The sequence below is a fragment of the Adiantum capillus-veneris genome, chromosome 5 (assembly GCF_014529385.1).
Source record: "Adiantum capillus-veneris isolate H3 chromosome 5, ASM1452938v2, whole genome shotgun sequence".
NCBI lineage: Eukaryota > Viridiplantae > Streptophyta > Polypodiopsida > Polypodiales > Pteridaceae > Adiantum > Adiantum capillus-veneris.
This window is the reverse complement of record NC_140935.1, coordinates 165158299-165180285: the sequence shown is the minus strand read 5'-3', so window position 1 is coordinate 165180285 and position 21987 is coordinate 165158299. Positions and strand designations below refer to the sequence as shown.

The 21987-nt window shown below is 38.4% G+C and overlaps 1 protein-coding gene across 3 annotated transcripts in view; it reads left to right on the top strand.

Annotated features, from left to right (window-relative positions):
• LOC147458496 (uncharacterized) overlaps positions 1-2125 on the top strand; it is a 58298-nt gene extending 56173 nt beyond the window's left edge. The window contains exon 3 of one of the 3 annotated variants that reach the window (XR_015188239.1): positions 2107-2125. The gene's annotated coding sequence lies outside the window, so the exon portion shown is untranslated. Of the gene's footprint in view, positions 1-9; positions 447-552; positions 850-2106 lie in introns of those variants that run through there. The other 2 variants (XR_015188236.1, XR_015188238.1) reach the window with 2 other exon arrangements.
• The last annotated feature ends 19862 nt before the right edge of the window (positions 2126-21987 follow it).

Below are 21987 nucleotides of genomic sequence, written 5' to 3'. Positions count from 1 at the left end.
ATGAATTAGGTAAACTTGAATGGAAAACAGCAAACTTGAACTTGAAAAGCAGTGTTCAGAGATGCACAAAGTGGCGGAGACTGGAGTTCCATTCACACATTTCTTTATTTCGTTGCCCAAAAGTCAAAGTGACAACTATTAGAGCACATACTGATAGTTGCCAACAAACCCCTTTCTTCAACAAAGGATCTTGGGGAAACGTTTCTGAAACCTCACGTTTCTGAAAAAGGAAATCAGAATTTTGCACCACTGTCTAATTGCCGATTTTGTTCTGCAAATCGGAAAAGTGGCTTGGTTTGACATCTCCACAAATGAGTTCCTTATTCAGTGAAAGGAAACTGTAAAGCAACTAGTCCCGCAGTAGCATGCAGTAATGTGGCCGTTATTTCTCTGCACCCTCTTTCTGTGTTTTGGCTTTGCACATCTGTTTTGGTTTTTTCCCAATTACCGGCCTTGCTTTTGATGGCACAAGGTGCTTTTGCTTTTGCTATATTGCTTTTGCTGCACATTGGTTCTACTCACTGCTGACTTGGTAACTGCTGATGGGGACAGTGGCGGGCGCTAACTTGGCTCCTCCTATGTTGGTGGCTGCCATATACTACTACATCTCCATATTGTCATGTTGAATGGCTGTGCTATTGGTGGCTACCATGTGTCATGTTTCGTGCCCAACACTGTCCAGCTTAAATAGTTGCCACTGTTGATTAGCACAATGTCTGCTCACTACCATGTGTGAATCTTTTGGCAAGTTTGTCTTGCCACGTTACAAACTGGTGAGAGTTTTCATTCACTCTCTGGGCTTAGTTGTAGATGACTTCTACGGTTTAGTACTTGTACAAAGTTCATTCAAGTAGGTTTCTCTCATTTTTTAAACCAATTTTGTTTGTATTGCTTTTGTTTTGTTTGATGCACTTAGTCGCTCTTAAATGGATAAGATTCGAGGTTTTTTAGCTTATTATCCTCCTCCTTAGTGTGTCTTTACTTTTGTGTTCTGTTTAAGTGTTTTAGCCTGTTGTTTGGAAGTCCATACTTTTTTGACCTGGTGTAGGTATATATCAAAGAAAAGAGATTTTAAGTCTGTTTTCTACCAGAATCTCTGTTATGATACCTATGAGTTACGGTTGATAGTAGCCTGGACCAATTTCTGAATGCTTCCCTTCGCTTAGTTGGGAAGATCATACTTTTTTGGCCTTATAATGTTATATAGGATGTGTTAGTATTAGGTCTATGTAATGATCGAATGAAGATGGCCACAACTTGAGGAGGTTGAGCATGTAGAGAGCTTAAAATAAAAATCTTAACATGAAGACTACTGACTCATCCCATGATTTGGACAATAATGTTTTTGACGCATACTTTACTTGAGTGCAATGATCTTCCTCTCTTGGAAACAGGAAAAAACTTTCAAGTATAAAGTGTGATCAAGAGACAAGCCTTTCTAAATGCGTTATGGCTTGAGACCGTTAATTGTGCATTTTACATACTAGATGAGCGGCTTGCTGAAATTTTGCGATCTATCTGTGCTCTCAGACTTTTTTCGTTCTTTTCCTCTTCACCTCCCTGCATGCATGCATAGCATTCTACTTTAAGAGGTGCTTTCGTATTCTCTTCCTCTCTTGATCTTGGTCTCTCACCACGTGCGGTCATTGAGTATGTGCAAGGTATGCTTGGTTCATGGTCCTCTTTTGTGAACGGTATTGGGCATGTGCTTGCAAGGTCGTCACGTTCACTTTTGTTGTAGTAGATTAGTGACGTGTGGAATTGGAATGAGGTGCGAGATGCTTGCTAAGAGGCACTCGGTAGTAGATTTTTTGCATGAGTATATGAAGCTGCTTGTGTATCTAAAGGGAGTTAATCGGACTTGCGTAAGACATGATTGGAGATGGGCAAGTCTTACTTGTACATGATTGAGGAAATTCGTTAATGTAAGTATTCGGTTGGCGTCAGCGACGTAATGACTGTGGTAATCCCCAAAAACGGTAACTTGACCAACATTGATAACTATCGCCAGATTGCCTTGATTTTGGTGGCCATAAAAATTCTCACTATGATTGTGATTACGCGGGGTTTTCGAAAAGAGAAACTTATTCAACCCCGTTGAAGCAGGCTTTCGCACCATAGAGGAAAGCATAGGGCATGTGTGAAGGAGATTGTGAAACTTTGTCATAAGGAAGGGGAGTCGACCTACGAGGCTCAAATTGATTTCAACAAGGCATACGGCACAAAACCACGACTTAGCATGAGCAAGAATAAATTGAGGAATGGTATGACTAAAAGGCATCATTTGTTATTTGTCATTTATACATGCTATTGAATGGACTCATAGAATGTACTATGTAATCGTGATAAGTACGGTTGATATTCACATTTAACCTTTTGTTTTAATAACAAAAACAAAAAATGCTATTATGTCTAGCTCATGAGTTGATACAAACGTGTGATCTTGTATTCTCATATTGGCATTAAGATCAATGATATGTTGTAGGGGACAATAGGATTAAATATGGATGCCATAAGGTAGAAATGGTTCTATAGTTTCTAAGCTATTTTGGCTTACAGATATGGTGAATCATTCACTTAATGGGATTAAATGGCACTAAAACAATTTCAAGGAAGATGAAGCTTCTACAAGGAGGAGCTTCTGCAATAAGATATCTATCACAAAGGCTACATGTAACAATATTGCTCGTTTCAACACATGGTGCAAGGGCAATTGTTTGCAATGACATGGTCATTACTACAATAATTACTCTTTGAGAACAACCTTCACAAGAGAGTGAGCATGTTGAGAGGCTTGTTGAATGGAAGGAACCGCCTTTTTGAGGATGACATTCGAACTGCTCTCCTAGCCACATGTAAGAGGGAAATATTTCCCTCGAGCAATAGTTCTTTCTCCAAGAGTGGTAGAAGTGAAAGAGGTTGTTTCCATCAAAGGAGGAGATCTCCCTTGCCATCACCAAGTCTTCCTTCTCTCACCTCTCTAGAAGCTATGTCGCGTGCATTGAAATATCTCGTACGACAATGCAAAAAGACATTTATTGTGAACCAGGGAGTAAACAAATATCAAAATTTTTTAAAAAATCACCTTCCCTTCTTTTGATGCCAAGTTTGGAGGTGGTAAGATCAGTAACTAATTCAAGATGTCATGTAGCTATTTAGCTCCCTAACTTCAAGTAACCAATGGTAGTCTAGTATGCGTACCCAAGGAACCGAGTCAAAGGCTTAGGTTAAAAGTCTACTAATAAAGTTGTATGTTGAGACAACTCATCAACATTAGAGATTTAGGCAAATACATATTTGGAATTTTTATGGAGTAGATGGGTCAAAAGGTAGGGAGGGTTTTGATGCATCCTACTTATGAAATAGCAATATACATCAGTGACAATAGAAGTGCCAATAGCATATAGGTTTGGTGAAGCTACATCAACACAAAGCTCATCGTATTGTAAATATGAAGGTGAAGCCAAAATGTGTAACATGTCGCATAGTTGATGAGAACTTAATAGAAAGCTCTCTATTGCAATTTAGAACCTCCAATTATCACTTTTTTGGTTGTCACTAAAGCCTTGATCAAATTTGCATTAGATGGGACCAAAGATTCATAAACAGGTTAAGTAATCGGATACTAGAACAAAGAAGGACCTCTTTGTAAAGAGAGAAGAACCACCATGTATAAAAATTAGAGAGGCACTCGGCTTAGATAGCTTGACACATGTTTGCCATTGAAAGGTCTAGAGGGCTTGGCTGCCTCGATAGCATTCAATAATGAGACCCAGCAGCAAACGCACCCTACCTTTTTTCACATGTTCTTCATGGATGAGGTTTACAGATAACATTAAAGGGATATTAGGTTGTATGCAAAACCTTGGAGTTGGAAAACCATTTGCTACAATAGCAATGAGAAGATGAAAACCTACAATCATTATTGAACACCATAAGGAGAAAGAAAGATTGGGATTAGAAAAAGTAAAACAAAGTTAAAGATTATTGAGAGTCTCAAGGATAGAGGTGGAGGTTGTATAGCATAAGAATTAAAGTAGTGAGGTTATTCCTCTAGTTAAGCCAAACTTTTGATAGGGAAACATGGAAGGTGGATCACATTTTATGCAACCATTCTTACTAGGAACCTATTGGATGAGAGAAGATTCAAGAGGACTATAAATAAATGCATTGATGGATTCTCACAGAGTTCTACATTTGACAAAGATAATGTTCAAAACTTGGATTTGGTAGAGAAAATTATCAATAGCTATTCATTTTAGGATAGAAGCTTGAAGTGCTTTAAAGTGAAGGGCTCTTTGCTATAAAATCTTTCAACAGGTGAGGCTTATAATTAATTTCGGCGTCGTCGAGATGCATCTTTTATAGTTATCTCAGAGGATGGCCACTTCATGTCCCTTCACATGGATAAACTTTATTGCACATTGGTGACGCATGTCCCTCTACATGTATAAACTTCATTGCACATTTATCTTCAAAAGAAAGACCTTATAATAAGGCTGCACGAAGAGGATCACATTTAGCTCCAAATGGAATTCCAGTACTTATGAGATGTGGTATGCAATTACTAGCATTCCTCTCTTTTTCAACCCTTGGCTCCCCTCTTTGATTTATCATAATAACTACCAAAAAAAGAGAGAATTGTAAACAAAAATGATGTTGCACTCCGTGGTGGCAAAAGAGAATGCAACGCTACAAGGCTAAGTTCTTTGAATCACGAATCCCTCTATTTGCATGTTATGCTACTTGTCTAGCATATATGCTAAATCTACTCCTTCTACTTGTAGCTTATAGAGCTAAGGAGCACTCAATGTTGATCTTTGTACCAATTATAGTTTCAAGATTAATCATTCCAAAGATTTATTCTCTGAACTCTTTACTTTCAATTACCATTTAAATATGAATATATTTCTAGGTATCATCTAAAGTCTAATTATTTCAAATTCTGCCATCTGAGTTTGTTTGCTAAATTTGCATTTTCAAGTGTCATTTGGTCATCTGATGTCCTCATTTGGTCATTTGAACTTGGCCAATTAAAGGAACCCGGTATCCCATTTTGGAAATTACAGTGGTTAGCTAAAACTCCTGATACGAACCAATCCCCGAAATAGAACTTAGAGTCAGTGATCATTCATAATGCCTGTAGGACGCTAAATACAAGGATAGAAAATTGCCATAATGCTTACCAAAAATTGGGATCATGACAGTATATTGGTAGAGAAATCTGAACAAGGGTACGATGATGAGTAGCTAAACTCTCAAGGCAAAGAAACCAAAGGAAATACAAAGGGTACAATGATGAGTAACTACACTCTCAAGGCAAAGAAACCAAAGGAAATACAAGTATCAAAGATAGTGAGGAAAGCAGAACTTTGAGCAATCATTGCATATGAGAAGACGACATTTAGAGAAGGTAAAGCCAAAATTGGTAATGATACGAGTGATGTAGGAAGACATTGACACAACCGATTAGAATCTTAGTCGAAGTCGAGTCGAGGAAAAGAAGCCGAGAGAGTCACAGAGATTTATGAAGACTACTATCAGAGATGGGAGGGGAGGTAAACACTGACCATCATGACATGCACATGCATTGGAAGAGAAAACAAAATCACAATGATAAGCCTAGAGGCTGAGAAAGGGAACTAGATTATCATGTCAAATTCAGACATAGCGAGAGGTCTAGTGATATGAAGATTGCATTCCCCACTTATCAAGGAAGTTGATGACCTAGATGTTGACATCCAGGCATTTGCACAGGACGTTGATTTGAAGGACATAGATGGAGATGATTGGGTAGAATACTTTACACAAGCTTTGAAGGATGCAACACGAAAATGGTACCACCATTATCTAGCGTGTAAGCTCATGACATACAACAAGTTGAAGAAGGCCTTATTGCTCGAATATTATGAGAATCAAGGGATTCCTCTGCAAGATGGATAAGATTTCGCAAGGAAAGGTTTGAGTCTGGAGCTATGTGGAAAATATTAAAGAGTTGATTAGATAGTTGAACAGTTCGCCACCAAAGAAAGCATGCGGGGTTTCTTCTAAAGTGGATTTAAGAGCAAGAAACTCAGAAAGAAGAGGTACTACCACCAACTAGAATGTTCAATGACCTAGTGCAAAGAGCTCTAAAACTAGAATAATAGGCCAAGAAAGGAGAATGGTCATTGAGGGAAGTAAAGTAGCGAGGGAAGCAAAGTTTCAATTCCTATGAGTCTTCGACTGAAGAGTTGTCAACGAGCGCGTTGAATGATAAGGATTTAGAGGATACATCCACAAGCAAGAAGAAGGGAGTGTGGAGTGGAAAGATGAAGGAGATGTCCCAATAGATCTCTGAGATATCTAGGAACAGACCTCTAGTAGTAATGTAGAAACATGGTGTACCAAATGCAAATCTAAAGAACATTGGTCTGATGAGTGTTTCCAATGCACAACTTTTAGGTACTTGTTGAACAATTGTAAAATCCAAAAAAACCATTTGAGAAAAAGATACACCCCTTAATGCGCTAACAAATCTGAAACCGATGCGAAGGAGCCAAAGGAGAGCCAAAACAGTGGAATTGCCACCAAAGGGGTGGCAAACGGAGAAACATATTATAGTTATGTTGGTCAAGGGAGAGGAAGAAGTGACTCAAAAATATAAAAAGTACGAGCAAGTACAAGTTGTATATTGATGGCAAGTACGAGCACTTTTCATCACAATGTCCCGAAAATTAGAATGCTGAAGTGATTGAGGTAAAGATGGCAAAACCAGTTTTAGTGTGTGTGATAACATTGGTATAGTTGTCAGAGAGATATCAAGGGAAGCAACCAAGTTGAGTAAAGAGAGTCAAAATTGGGAGAAATAGAGGAATGGTGAAGTGGATACTTATAAATATGATGTGGAAGTAGAACATGTTCCTCTAGACATAAACCACAGAGGGAAAGCGCCATAATGGCAATACAAAGATGAAATGACGAGTTCAATAGTCAGCCATGAAAGGAGCAGAATCAAGTATGGGTAAAAGGATATGAGAGAATCGAAAAGCTAGCCTCGAAACTGGTGAATATCTGAAAGAGTTTGCCTAAGGTACCCGGGTTTATCAAAAAGCAAAGACAACAAAGAAATGAGGCAAAGACGATTGAATGGTCAAACATAATAGACAAGGAGGTACCGATTATTCAAGTGGACTATAAAGTACACACACAATCGGAGTCATTGCTTGGAGTGATAATTGATGGAGGTGCTAGAGTAAACATCCTAACACACTGGGCAAAGGATGGAGATTCATTAGATTAAGCTAGCCCTATTCAAAATTTGAAGGGCCGACCAAAGGATTGTAAGACCCATCTCTCTAAGAGAAAAGAGAATTTTCAGATGAAAATAGGATCTGAAAGATTCAAAACCAGCCTCTTGATTATGGACGTGCAAGGAGCTCGCAACATGTTGGGTAGATCGTGGGTCAGAAGTGTGGGAGCCATACATGATTATGGAGGACAGAGGCTCACCATTCAGGTTGCAAACCAGAGAATTCAAATTCATATGACCAATACTAGGAGCTGGAGAAAAAAGGCCAAACCGAAGGAGCTATGCAAAAAGTGTCAGAATGCTTACAACTCTAACCAATTTTACAACCGATCAAAAGAAACTTCTAGAGGAACCAATGTGAGTAGTTGACAGAATTTTAGAAGAAAAGAGGGAATAGGTACTTTGGGTAGTCACCTTAGACTAGTTTAAAACCTCAGATGACAGAAGCTATTAGACATCAAAGATTAGTAAATCCGGGATTATGATCAGGAGGCAATGATGAAACTCCATTATTGGTTGCAGAAAAGGAAGAGTCTAGACTTCATTAGCAACCATATGATATAATGGATATTATTCGAGTTGTTCATAAGAAGGCAGAGAAACTAGTTGAAGATGATATAGATACTAGAGTAATGATGTTTGGTGAAGTTCAACCTCGCAAAGGGAGAAAAGCTACCAGCTAAGAGTTACCTTTCCAAACTTCGTTCATGCAAGAGGACATATTCAGACCGATTCACTAGAAAGTGATCTTTTCAAGTATCAACTTTTCATAGCTAGAAAGAAAACTAGATTTCTAAAAATGTCTAGTACATTCGATCTTCAAGAATGGGATTCATGTGGTAAATATTTAGATTTGAAAATTAGAAATTGGACATGCAAAAAAATTAGTATAACGAAGGTATGGTATCAAGTCTAAAGTTTGATGGTGCTTCAAAAGGGAAACCACTAGATTTTAGAATACAGAGCAAGAAGCTTGCAATACAAGTGGATTGTCAGCCAGTCAGTCAGTCAGTTAGTTTTTTTTTTCCTTTTCTTGTGTCCCTTGCTTTTATAGTTCTATGAGTGCTTTATTCCCTCTTATAATTTGTGAGTTCAGACTTTTCTGAACTTATGAAGGTATATATGGATTGTCAGTTTGATTTTGATCAGACTTATGACACAAAGTGTTTTCAAGTTTCAAAAAGGACTCAAATCAAATAAAGTGGTTGAATACTAGAGATTGTGGAAATAGTTTTTGAAATAAACATCGGTTATTGGATGTTCTTTAACTTGAATTCCTATTGATAGTCATTATAAGGAGAGGCCAATGCATGCAACGACATGTCAATAATGGCTGTTATTTCGCCAAGGCACCATAGGAGTGAATAATTTATGGACCGAATCGGAGTTACTATGTAACAAGTGCATGACGCTAGAACCATTTTATCACATCTTGCGCACACATATCCCTCTACATAAGAGCCTTTGCCTGCAACTACTGCACAAGTGAGCAACCTTGTCTATGCTTGGTTTCCATTGCCAAGCTACTCTTAGACTCAAGAGATGGGAAAAACAAAGTCTTCCAATGCGATGCAGGTAGCTTAACATCACAAAAATTAGATCTCGTAGATGTACTCCAATCTACATCAGAATCTAAATAGCAAATGCCATCTCTTATCAGGCCATAGGAAAATATGCATCCAAGAATGAAAAGAAGCAGTTATTGAAGGGCGGGCACATGGCACTTTTGCTAGAAGCAGCATGAATCCCTATTGATATGGAGGTAATAGAGTTTGCAAGTAGTGGAAATTTTCAACCCACACACATCAACAATGACCATCAAAGACAAACAAATCCAATTGACTGCCTCTATAATTGCATACATTTTCAAGCTAGCATATGATTGGAAATCTAAATCTTGTACATCTAATTAGATCATGAACTTTTTGAATGAAACACCAAAGATTAGGGAAAAGAGAAAATTAGGTGACCAAGGAATTCCACTTTCAACTTTAAAACAAAAATGAGCATACAAATTTGCTATTGAGGCCATTACCCTGAAGAACAACCCAACATATATATTTAAGAAGTTATTCAGCATGTTACTAGCCAGAGCACTGGACCGTAAGTGTCCAATTAATTTGAGTTTGATATTGTTTAACAATGTGGTTGTCGAGATTGCCAAATTGAAGAACAAGCTACTTTGCAAGGCCTAGTATATAGACAATTTTTGTATTGGATGACCTATGAGCTAGACAACTGAAAACTATATGAATATGCAACACTAGCTACCAAGATGCATAGTATATGATTTGATACTGTAGAAGCACTGAAAAGCCCACAAAAAAACAAAAACTATCAAAAGAGTAATGGGACCAACTCAGTGCTAGGGGAAAGACAACGGGATGTACATTTGAAGAAAAGAAAATAGAAGAAACAATTTAAGTGACAAGAGGATAATCAGAAGGCAAGGCCATCATACCACTATTGGCAACCACTCCGAGACAACCATTGATCTTCAAAAAAAAATCGGATGAATATATAAGAAGACAATAAAATCATAGTGAAACAATATGCCAGAACTATCACTACAAGATTAGTGCAAATGTTACTCAACAGACTACAAAAGGAATGCCTAGTAAGGGATTTACTCATCGATACCACATGTTGACTGGTAGTACGATACAATGTCCCTATAGATTGATATGAAACTGAGAGCACAAATGTGGTCTATAGAAGGAATGCCTAGTAAGGGATTTACTCATTGATACCACATGTCGATTTCTAGAACCATACAATGTTCGTATAGATTGATATGGAACTGAGAGCACAAATATGGACATAATTATAGATGGTTGCATAGCCACAATCCAAGCAGGATGGAATACAATTTTCAATGTTGTGGACCAAATAATGGAAGCTTCAAGCCAATAGAGAAAGTTCTAACATGCACCAGCTACGGCAATAGCTGGAACAAGAAACCCTCAATACAACAAGTGGAGGTCTGTGTATAGAGATTTTGATAGATAAGCAAATAGAAAACGAACAATAGAGAAAAACCATGAAAGAATTAGAGCTACAAATTGAAAATTCGAAGATTGTCAATTCTGGCAAAGAATTGAAAGAGCACTGGTCTATGTTCAAGCGGGTAATAGGCAAAGGAGGCAAACAATGTAATAAAATAGTCAATAGTGGATAAGTATATCTACCAGATGCTAATGGATATCACAGATTCTTATGGAAATTTAACCTTGAATTTGGCAGACAAAGATGAAAGAGGATCTTGAGAATAAGGTCACTAGATATACAAGAGCCTTAGCCAATAAGGCACTTCTGGAGCACTGCCAAGATAGCTAGGATGAAGAAGATGAGAAGGATGACCAGGATGACACTACAGAGACATGTACGAATTCCAAGAAAGATAATGATGACAATGATGATGATTAGACAGATGCTCTAGATTAGAGCCAAGGAGCGGGTAAGGCTAACCAGACACCTGACCAATCCTAGCAATCAGTCCTAGGAACCACCCAATTAGACACCACAAAATTGGCTAGATTAAACTCCTGGAAGCTAGGCAAAACTATCCCTGACCAGATTGATCCTACTCAGCAGAAGATGGTTTAACACATAGGAACAAGGGGACATCGGTCCAAATGGTAGCAAACTTAGACCATAACTCTAACTTCTCTCATCAATGTCTCACTTTGAGTAAGAACTTACGGAAAGAAAAGCAAGTCTAGATCCAAACTTACCTCCAAGATGACGATTCTTATTCACATGTGGAGAGGTATGAGATGCTATTTGTTAGTGCTAAGAGGATCATGAAGCAATGAAAGGCATTGAACTCCCATGAGCAACAGATATGCCAATTGCCTCCTCATCCAAATGTGGTCCAAGTCCTCGATCGATACCTAAATATATGCTTACATAGAATGACACTGATGGGAATCCTCAGACACAGAAGATGACAACGATGAATGTGCAAAGTTGGGGCATCCAGTTGGAAGTATTGCTTGGAAATAGACGAGCTTACAGATGTATGAAGGATATTAGGACTGAGGTCAAAGGGACACTTGTGAAATTACAGATTGCTAGAAGGTTCTTGGAGCATAAAGTAGTTGCTCTACTCGAAAACAATGCATCCAATAAGCTCATCGAGATGACGACCAGAGAGCAGGAACAAGGTTTGAAGAGTCTATCTTATTTGGTCAAAATCCCCAAGAAGATGATTCAATAGGAAAATGAGATTGTGATGAGCTATGTTGAGGCTATGCTAGACTTCCCTATAATGATGTATGCCCTGCCCATGAAGGAGGGTGAACTACCCAAGCTCTATCCAACTCTATACCGATCTATATATAATGAACCTACAGAATGAGGTACATTCAATTGGTAAATCAAATCAGAGAATGGTATAAGAAAAGAACTACCTTATGGGTGGCATGAAATTAGTGCTCAATGACATTGAAAAGAAAGACGGAGTTTCAGAGCTTAAAGATGACCTCATCAATTTTAGAGGCATGATGACCTAATGAAGATCTCAAGTGAGCCAATTGATAAGATACACAAATGAATTGCTTCAGTTGTTAGTCTAAGCCTAAAAAATTCTTGAAAAAAAAGTGTCCATCAAAGCTAGTTCAAAACCTTAGTTTAGAGAGATATCTAAGGTACTATTTGAAGCTCAAATCGAAACCAATCAGCTAGATCACGCTAGGTGGATGGATATTGATATGCCACAAGCTGGCAAGGGCAAGACTAACCAAGGGAAAGAAAACATTGTATGCTCTAGATACAAAGACATGGCATGCCTTGGCACCTTAACGAGGTAGAGATGTTTACAGAAAGAAGGGAGCAAGCAATTGGAGTAAGAAGCAATATATCAAATTATCCAAAAGAAAAATGGGACCTCCAACACTCCCCACTAGCAAATGCTAGCCATACCTACACAACCACCAACTCAACTTGTTTCAAAATGTGAAGTAAAGAAAGCTCTAGACAAACCCAAGAATAAGAGAAAAAATTGATACCTAAATGAATTTTATATACGACAAAATTCAAGAAAGCGGAGGAGAATGTAGGAGGTGGGACCCAACCCTTGCATGCATTTGGCCTGGAAGCCGTCGAGTTACTTGTGGCGAAGCTACCATCAGATTGTACGACTTTGCTGACCAATCAGAGGCCAGTCCAAACCCCTATAAATAGAACCCATTAATCCTATTTTGGGGCCACTAGATATATGCCTTCTATTTGAAGCTTATAGATTTTAGTAGCACTTGGTGCTAAGCGTTGTACCAGCTGCACCTTCTAGATTAATCATTTCAGAGCTCTGTTCTCTGAGCTCTTGTACTTTGAATCACTATCTGAATCTGAATACAATTCGCGTTGTCATCTGCAATCCATTTATTTGAGCCTATTGTTTGAAGTTTGTCAACTAAGTTTGTATTTTGAAGTGTGTTATCTGGTCATCTAAAGACTTAAGTCCCAATCTGATCATTTGAACTTGGCTAGTTACAACTCAAAATGGAATAAGTTGGATCGCTTGACAACTATTCCTCTGTGTGTGTGTGTGTGTGTGTGTGTGTGTGTGTGTGTGTGTGTGTGAGAGAGAGAGAGAGAGAGAGAGAGAGAGAGAGAGTCTGTGGCAGAGCTGATTGCCCCCTTATCATTACTATTGGATTCCCCTGGATTGAAACTAACCCCATTAGTTTTAAAGCTGCTTTATTTTATTTAAATAACATTTCTAATAGAAGGATTAAAAATGTGAGCCAAACGATAACACTTTGAAAAAGATAATTGATAATCAGAATGCTATTGCCTCCCTCATATGCAATAATGGATTGTGTTAAGTAGTAATTAGATGGGTTAATTTTGACACACTGGACTATTTTCACTCTTCATATGTTCTTGGGATTGAAGAGATTAGTCTAAGCTATTTGTATCAGAAAATCAAGTTACCCTTGCTTGATCTTCTTATGACTCTTCTTGTTCTTTACGATACCTCATTAACTCATAACAGAAAGCATTTGATGAAGCGTTCATTCCTTAAACAATTTTAATATGCATAGAAGGCCATTTGTTAATGCTAAAATCGTGTAAGAAGTACACCCTCCTCTTGTTAGAGATTCACTAAAAGATAATTTTATGAAGGGTTGGCTCCTAGCATGCATGAAAGGTCGTCCGTTATGGCTAATATCATGTAAGGAGGTGTCGCCTACTATCGGAGGAGATTCAACCAAATTTGCTTCAAATTGAAGAAGGGTACACTTCTTATGTAACATTAGCACGCTAAAATCAAGTAAGGACATCTTACTACTCTCGGAGAAGATTCAAGAAATTAATTGCCTTCAATTTGAAGAAGGGTACAATTTGTAAGCCAATTTAGTATGCACGGTATGGTGCCTTACTGTGAGCTCTGAAATTGCGTAAGAAGGACAATGTATGAGAATTATTAAATAAATACTACACACCTTTATGTCTTCTTAGCATCATCATATTTGTTAGATATTGTAGCAAAAAATTTGAGAGAAAAATATGTAGAGCAGACGAAAAGGACGCTTAGAGGGTCTTTGGGCTTCGTCTTTTCATTTTGCCCTCCCATCTTCCCATTCTCTTAAACACCCTCTTCATCACTTCTCACCCTTCAACGACAGCCTTTTTCAACACTCACACCATTTATTATTGTTTCTGACCAAATTTGTCCATACATTCACCATTTTAATTGGGATTTTATCTGCAATGGGTATTATGTTCCAACCTTTATCTCTAAGCGGTGGGTATACTCCTTTCTAACTTAAAGCAAACGAGCTCAACCTGTTTAATAAGCACTTTCTTTTATTCAAGGTTTTCTTTATGGTATCGTTCTTATGCGAGTTTAGTTAATTTGAATAAGTGATTTGTTTTTGTGCATGACTGACACCCATCGCTATACACTTTTTTTGTTTTTGCCCATTTGCAAATTTAGTTTGATGAATAGGCATCCATTTAACCCAATCTCTACACAAAATCTTGTGCAAAATTTTCTCGTGTGTTTTCTGTACATGTTTTTAGCTATATTGAAAAGCCCTTTGCATAGTACAAGTTTGCACGAGGAATCAAACCTCTATTCAGAAAACCTTTTCTTTTTGTAAGATCTTGCTCTTGCCCGAATATAGGTTAGTCAAATAACTCTTATTTTTGTGCATGGGGGACACCCTCTATACAACATATAGTTTTTGATTGGTGTGTGTCTTACATCTTACAGGAAATTAAGCTAGATGGTTGTCTCTTTGAGTGATCTATTCTCACGTATTGATTCAACCCTTTGCTCAATTGAATCTTTACTCACATATTAAATTTGAATGGTGTCCATAGTTGACATGAAAGGCAAGTATTGTTCTAAGGTGTATGCTTCTTTTTGGTTTTACTTTACTTGATGTTGCAGGGAGTGAAATTAATTAATGGCAAGGACCAAGAAAACTATTAAGAAGGTCCCTAAAGAGGAGGTTAAGTAGGAGGAGCCAATTAATGAATCAACAGCAAAGCAAGGAGGGACCTCAAAGCAAGAAAAAAAAAGCTTGCAACTAAAAAGGTAACCATCTAAGAAGGAAATGATACCAAAATTCCACTCAAACCTCTTCAAAAGAAGAGAATATTCTCTCATAGATTGACTTGCTTAAGGATCATGAGATCATAGAAGGCACTCACTGTGGTAGTTTCTAAGCTTCCTTTTTAGAAAATTTACAAGCAGGTTCTAGAGCAATTCAGAATAGATATAAAGTGGAAAAGGAGTACCTTAAGTGCATGCAAGAGACTACTAAACACCTTTTTATTAAGTTCTTCCAACATGCATACATCCATGTAGTTCACTTTCATAGGGACCTTATGGATAAAGACATGATTATCTTGAGGAGGTTCAGGTATATGTTTAGCAAAATTCTTGGACCAGTGCCATTACAAAATGAGAAAACCTATAACTATAGCATAATTCTATCAAGAAAATCCAAAGAACTTGAGTTTTAATTAAAGCGGTCACAAAGAAAAACAACAAGAAGGTGAAGAAGGAAAGGAAGATGAACATTGATAGGGGAGGAATTAGAAACCAAGGACCCGAGGGAGATTATAGCGAAACCCCCCATCATCATTGAGATATGTCAACCCCAAAGCCTTAATGGTAGTTTCTTTTCTTGATGATGACATCCTAGAGAGAAAAGACAAGTTGGTCCTAGATACTGAGAGTATTTAAGCATTATGCAAATGGTAGTTGCTTTTCTTGATGATGACATCCTAGATAGAAAAGACAAGTTGGTCCTAAATACTGAGATGAAAGTATTAGCATTCTTCAAGACTCGAAAAGAGAAATCAATGACTATTGTTTCGACATCTTTAAGGTTTTACCCTTCTACTTAAGTCTTTACAATGAGATAATTAAGTTTTGTATTTTTTTTGTAGATTGATGATGCATGGATGTAACATAGATATTAAGCAAATAGTGGAAGTGGTTGATCCTACCATCTTCCACTTTTTGAATTGAATCATCCGTCAATGATTTATTCAATATAGATATTGAAACCTATGAGCTTGCCTTTTGCCCTTATCATGAGAGGTATGTTTTTTTGCAAAGACTATCTAAATTTGATGGTTTTATCTCTGCTTTTCATAAACTCCTTTGCTCTTGATATAGATTACACTAGAGCCTCATAGCCATTGATATCACGGATAGGACATACTTTATATTAAATTTTCTTGAGAATGCTATGGTCTTACCTTCTCTTCCTTTGATCTTGATATAGATTACACTAGAGCCTCATAGCCATTGATTACATGGATAAGACATACTTTATATTAAATTCTCATGAGTATCCTACGGTCTTACTTTCTCTTTTTTTATTCTTTTCATATGTCTTGACTTGATATGATTTATTTAGTTGTAAATAAGGCTACCTCAAGCGTTGTAGAGACAATTGACATTGCCCACCTATATTGAAGCTCATGAATAATATGCACTTCTTGAAAGTGAAAGTATAGTGTTGTAAGGTTGTAGACTGAAGTAATAATTTGCATGAATGCGTCATCATTTTCCACTACTTTATGAGTCCCCAAAGTGAAAATATAGTGTTGTAAGGTTGTAGACTGAAGTAATAATTTGCATCAATGCTTCATCATTTTCCACTACTTTATGAGTCCCCCTCGTAATTGGAGTCTTTCACCTCTGGATGGAGAGTTGTGACAAAATAAAATTAGTAATTGATTACACTTTAATGCAACCCAAAGAAAAAATTTATGATAATCTAATTGCTAGTTGAAAGAATGTGACCATATTTAAATACTTGTTAAAAGGTGACACACAATCTATTCTTTACTATATCAACAAGGATTGCTACCCCCTACAATCATATTTGGTAGGCTAGGGCCATGATGATTAGATATAGGGTTAGTGTACAAAAGCCACTACTTACATGAACATCAAAGCCAAAAAAAATATTCAAAGGCAACTGTTGAAAAAATAAGCCAAATCAAGAGGGATTGCTACCATGACAATCATATTTGGTAGGCTAGGGATATGATGATTAGATACAGTGTAGTGTACAAAAGCCACTACTTACATGAACATCAAAGCCAACAAAAACATCAAAGCTAACTACTGAAAAAATAAGCCAAAGAAATAGGTTGTGTATCACAGATGTCACCAAGGTAAACCCGCAAGAGGACAAAGAGGGGAGGGAGGGAAGAAGGAGGAGTATGTGACCACGAAGGCAGAGAAGAAGGAGGAGCATGTGGCACGAAGGCAAGAGGAAGGAGAAGCATGCGACCATGAAGGCGGAAAGGGAGGAGCCTGTGACACCCAAGGTAAAGAAGAAGGAGAATGAGCATGTAATCCCAAGAAAGAGTCCAATCAGAACACAAACACGAGGTAAAATGGAGCCGAAAGCTAAAGATGAGAAGGAGAATGAGATAGAAGGAGGGGGGGAGCCCATATTGTAGGGGATGAGAGAGAAACACACATACACACACACAAACACACACTCCAAGGCTCCCCCTTTACACAAAGGGAATACTGGACACATGTCAAGCTCCTAGGCCAGTTGCCCCCAACCTCCCCTCAAATCCTATTGGATGGCCATAGAGGTGGACCAATGAGAATTAGGCTAGAGTAAATTTAGTCTAATCAATGTAAAAATGCTTGATAAAAGAACCAATAAAAATTAAGCTCCCTAGAAGACTATTGGACAGTCTACCAAGGGGTCCAATGATCATCCAATAGCGCAATGGATTTCCTGATTCCTATTGGCTAGAAGACAAAAAGGTCCAATGAGAGTTTAGATGAATTATCAAAATACCTAAATCTCTCACAAAAGGGGAAAGGGAGAAACTTGTCAAAAGGCTATCAACTATGCTTCTAATTTGTGATTGGCTAAGCTTTACAAGAGCCAATGGGAGGCCAGCATGAGCATTTACCAAGAGGGACCGACCAAGATGAGAGAAGGGGCTGCATTTTACTCTAACACAATGCCACACACACACACACACACACACACACACACATACAACTAATGTGTGCAGTAAGAACTCCATCTCCTTCTCCACGCATTGAGAAGTAGAGGCCTACACTAACACCTCTTGGCTATTGAATGCAAATCCAACCCAGCTTCATGGCATGCTCATCTCCTCTAACATACTAATTACTAAGCTAAGCTATGCTATTAGAGTGATTATGTGAGGAGAATACTTCTTTCTTGTAAGATACCTCTTCTTCCTTCCAATCTGTCCTCATTCCCTGCTAGCTCTCACCATTTTTGAAGGTGTGTGAGGTCTTGGGACTGAGGCTAGGGACACTAGGTGTGATTTTCAAGTATAATTTGGTGCATGAAGCTTTCCTCTTCATTGCACCAACAAGTTTTGTCAAAGAACACAAGAATTGTATTGTACAAAAGTCTCCTTTGATGGGAGAAGCTCTAATACAAAGCCTTTATGGAGGGGGGACCGCCGGCTCCATGTAAATCTGGTCCTCAAATGTTGTCAATTGTTCTATTTCTCTCTCTGTTAAAGTATTGTCAATGCCAAACTAGCTAGGTGTAAATTGCTATGTTGCTTTCTCAATTACGTACTCTCTCTATGCTCATTAGGAACTTGTTCTTAATGAAATGCTCACTATGTAATCAATTTCCGCTACACACAAGTTATTAGTGCATTAAATGTTACATTGTTCTCTTTTCTTGTGCAAGAAGAGAGGCCGTCAAGCTTGCTACAAATGGGTGGTGTTATTAATTGCAAAAGAGTAAGTAGAATAGGGATTTTTCATCTTTGAAGCACGCCTGCTTTATGCAGTTAATGAGGACACCGTTGAGAGCTATGGTCTTAATAATGGAGTCCTACGGGGCTTGCTTAACCATTCTTGAGCTATTAGAAGCTTGACAGGAACCGGTGATCTCTTGGCTTTGTTGAACCCTCTCTTCTATTCCTTGCAATTAATAATAGTTGAGCCACGGGTATAGATGCATGAGTGCTTATCTTTGAATGTAAAGAGGAGTAGCAACTAGGGCTTGAAGTGCCAAAGTATAAGTAAAAGTTTACACCTAAAATTTGCTAGTATGGCTGACAAAGGAAAAGAGATTGAAATGAATGTTGATAGCTTTGATTTAGCTAATGAAAGAGAAACTAATGAAGCCCCTATGCTTGTAAACTATCTTGTTTCTAGGCTACAACAAGCCCTGGGCAACCCATCCCTCCAAGGTGAAGTGCTACAACAATTGCGAAGCCATGGTACTCTCCAAACTCCCCACCAAGAAGAGAGAGCACCTAGAAATCCTCCTCGTGAGACTTCCAAAAGAGGACTCTCTCCGATAAGGGAAGAAGAAGAGGATCCGTATGAAGGGCTCAAAAATCTTCCACTCAATGACGCATCTCCTTTCCAAAGGAGAACCAAAGTTTTAACAGTAGAGCCCCCACCGAAAGAACGAGAAATAAGTGAGTCTCCTCCCACCTTGGCGAAGATGATTCCACGAGGACGACGGGCAAAACGCTCTGCAACACCCCCTAAATGGAGAAGACCGTCGCATACTTCTCTACACCATAATTCAAAGAGGGATGAGAGAAAACAAGAGAAGAATAAGTCGAGAAAGAGGTCACCCTCTTCTCCATCTTCTTCACCCTCTTCCTCTTCTGAAGAAAGTGATGGTGCAGACAAGGAGGAACAAGGGAAGAAAAAGGTGAGAAAGAGGTCACCCTCTTCTCCATCCTCCTCATACTCTTCCTCTTTTGAACAAAGTGATGATACAACTTTTGAACCACCTAAAAGAAGAGGCCATAGGAAATCCTATGTCGCCTAGAAGCCTCAAAAAGTTTAAAGAGGGAGAAAAGAAGATCTCTTTTCTTACCTACGATGGCACTTTCGGTGCTACAGACAAAGTCTTGGCCTTTATTTAACAATTGGATTCGACGTTTGGAGATGAGGGCTTCATGGATTCTTCTAAGCTACGTCATGTAGCTATGCATTTTCAAAAGTCTGCTAGGCAATGGTGATCTAGCCTACAAGCAAATGATGAAGCTCCATGAATGTGGAAAGCTTTAAGAGCTTCCATCATGAAGTAGTTTTTGGCTACCGATGCCAAAGACAAAGTACTCACTGAATGGCGAAGCTTGAAGTTCTCTCCCTACGAATCTATTCACAAATATGTAGACAAATTTTGGGATTTACATCTCAAAGCCACTGTCTTCAAAAAGATGGATTTTGGAGAGCAAAAACAACAATTTTGTGTAGGTTTAACTGAGGATATGACAGAGTATATTAACTCCCAAAGGCCACGCACCATATCTTTGATCATACACCATACCATGGTGGCTTCACGAATCAATTTCCAAAAAGGGGTTAAGAGAAATCTTAAGCCCACGGAAAACAAGGACCGTAACGAGCCTAAGGGAAAGAACAATGTCCAAAAGTCTCCCAAAGGCAACGCCAAAAACAACAAAGCTAAGGAGAAGGGAGTTTATAAAGGCAAAAATAGACTCTCTCCTGAAGAGCTAGAGTGTTATCAAAAAGATAACCGTTGTTTCAAGTGCGGGGAGCAAGGGCATGCCTATTGTGCTTGCCCCCACAAGAATACACGTGATGAGCCTCCTAGAGCTACCTTGGTCGAAATTCAAGACGAGGATGCTCATCACAAAGGATCTCCTCTATGCCATGCTTGGGGAAAGGTAAGAGAACATGATGCTTTTATTCTCTTTGGCCCTAGTTCTACTCACAATTTCATTCCCACAAGCTATGAGATTGGAGATGTTCTACCTGCCAATGGTGCTTTCAAGGGGCAAGAAGCCCGAGTCACTCCCTTAATTGGGAAATTGAGGCTCCATGTCCAAAGCTATGTGGACAGGAGGATTTCTTCATCTCTCCTCTCAAGCATGAGGATGTAATCCTAGGGGCAGCATGGTTTGATTGCATGGTTGCCAATGTTAAATTCCCTGAAAGGCAAATCTACTTTAGGTTAAGGGAAAAAGATATGTACATAGATGCTAAGGAGTTGGGTAGTACCATACCTCTTTACATAAGCAAGCTTTCAATAAGTCAATAAAGAGCTCCATTTCCGTGTACATGATTTTTGTTAAAGATTCTCAAAATGAACCTAATGATTTAGCAAATGAAAATATAAATAATCAAAATGAATTAAAGTTATCCAATTTCCTCAAGGGGTTCCAAGATGTATTTATTGACGATATCCCTTGTGAACTACCTCCCAAACGAGGCAATGACGACCATGCAATTGAACTTCTTCCAGGAAGTTCACTACCTAATGAACCTCCTTATAGAGTTTCCCAAGCTCAACAAGAGGAGATTATGCGGCGGCAAGTGCATGAGTTAGTTGTGAAAGGCATGGTTAGGCGTAGCTCATCTCCATTTTGTTCGCCCGTGTTATTAGTGCAAAAGAAATACGGCACATATCGTATGTGTGTCGATTATAGAGCACTAAATAGGATCACTATCAAGAATAGGTTTCTCGTTCCACAGGTAGAAGACCTCTTTGATAAGCTACAAGGGTCGACCTACTTCAGTAGGATCGACCTAAAAAGTGGCTACCATCAAATAAGGATAGTTAATAAGACCGCATTTCGCACTACGTTTGGTCTTTACGAGTACATTGTCATACCTTTTGGCTTGACTAATGCACCAGCCACATTTAACGGCTTGATGAAGAAGCTATTCAGGCCTCACCAAATCTTTAATGGAGTATTCTTTGATGATATAATCATCTACTATAATTCATTAGACGAACACAAGCAACACCTCCAGGTAATATTTCAAATTTTACGAGAGAATTAACTTTATATTAATTGAAAGAAAAGCGAATTTTTCTTACAAGAGATTCGAGGAAATTGCCAAAAAGGTGAGCAGTTAGACGGTTGGTCTGGGAGTTGAGTTCGAGGCGTCCAATCTCTTGTATCTCAGAGGCAATGGAAAACGGCAATAATATGCAATTTTTACAATAGACTTTTGAATAGCACAATCGGCTTTCGCTAATTTTTACGAGGAGATCCTCAATCAGTAGATTGGTGGAGATTGTAGCATCGTGGACGATCCCGAGGTTGAAATGGTTCCATAAGAATTATGGCTCTAAAAAAAAAACAAAAAGGCGGCCAAAATAAAATGATGAGTAGATGATCGAGGATTTTTAAGATTGGCGGCCCAAGAGTTCTTAATGATGGAGCGGCCAAAGTGATCTTTGCTTTTACGGTTGTATTCGCAG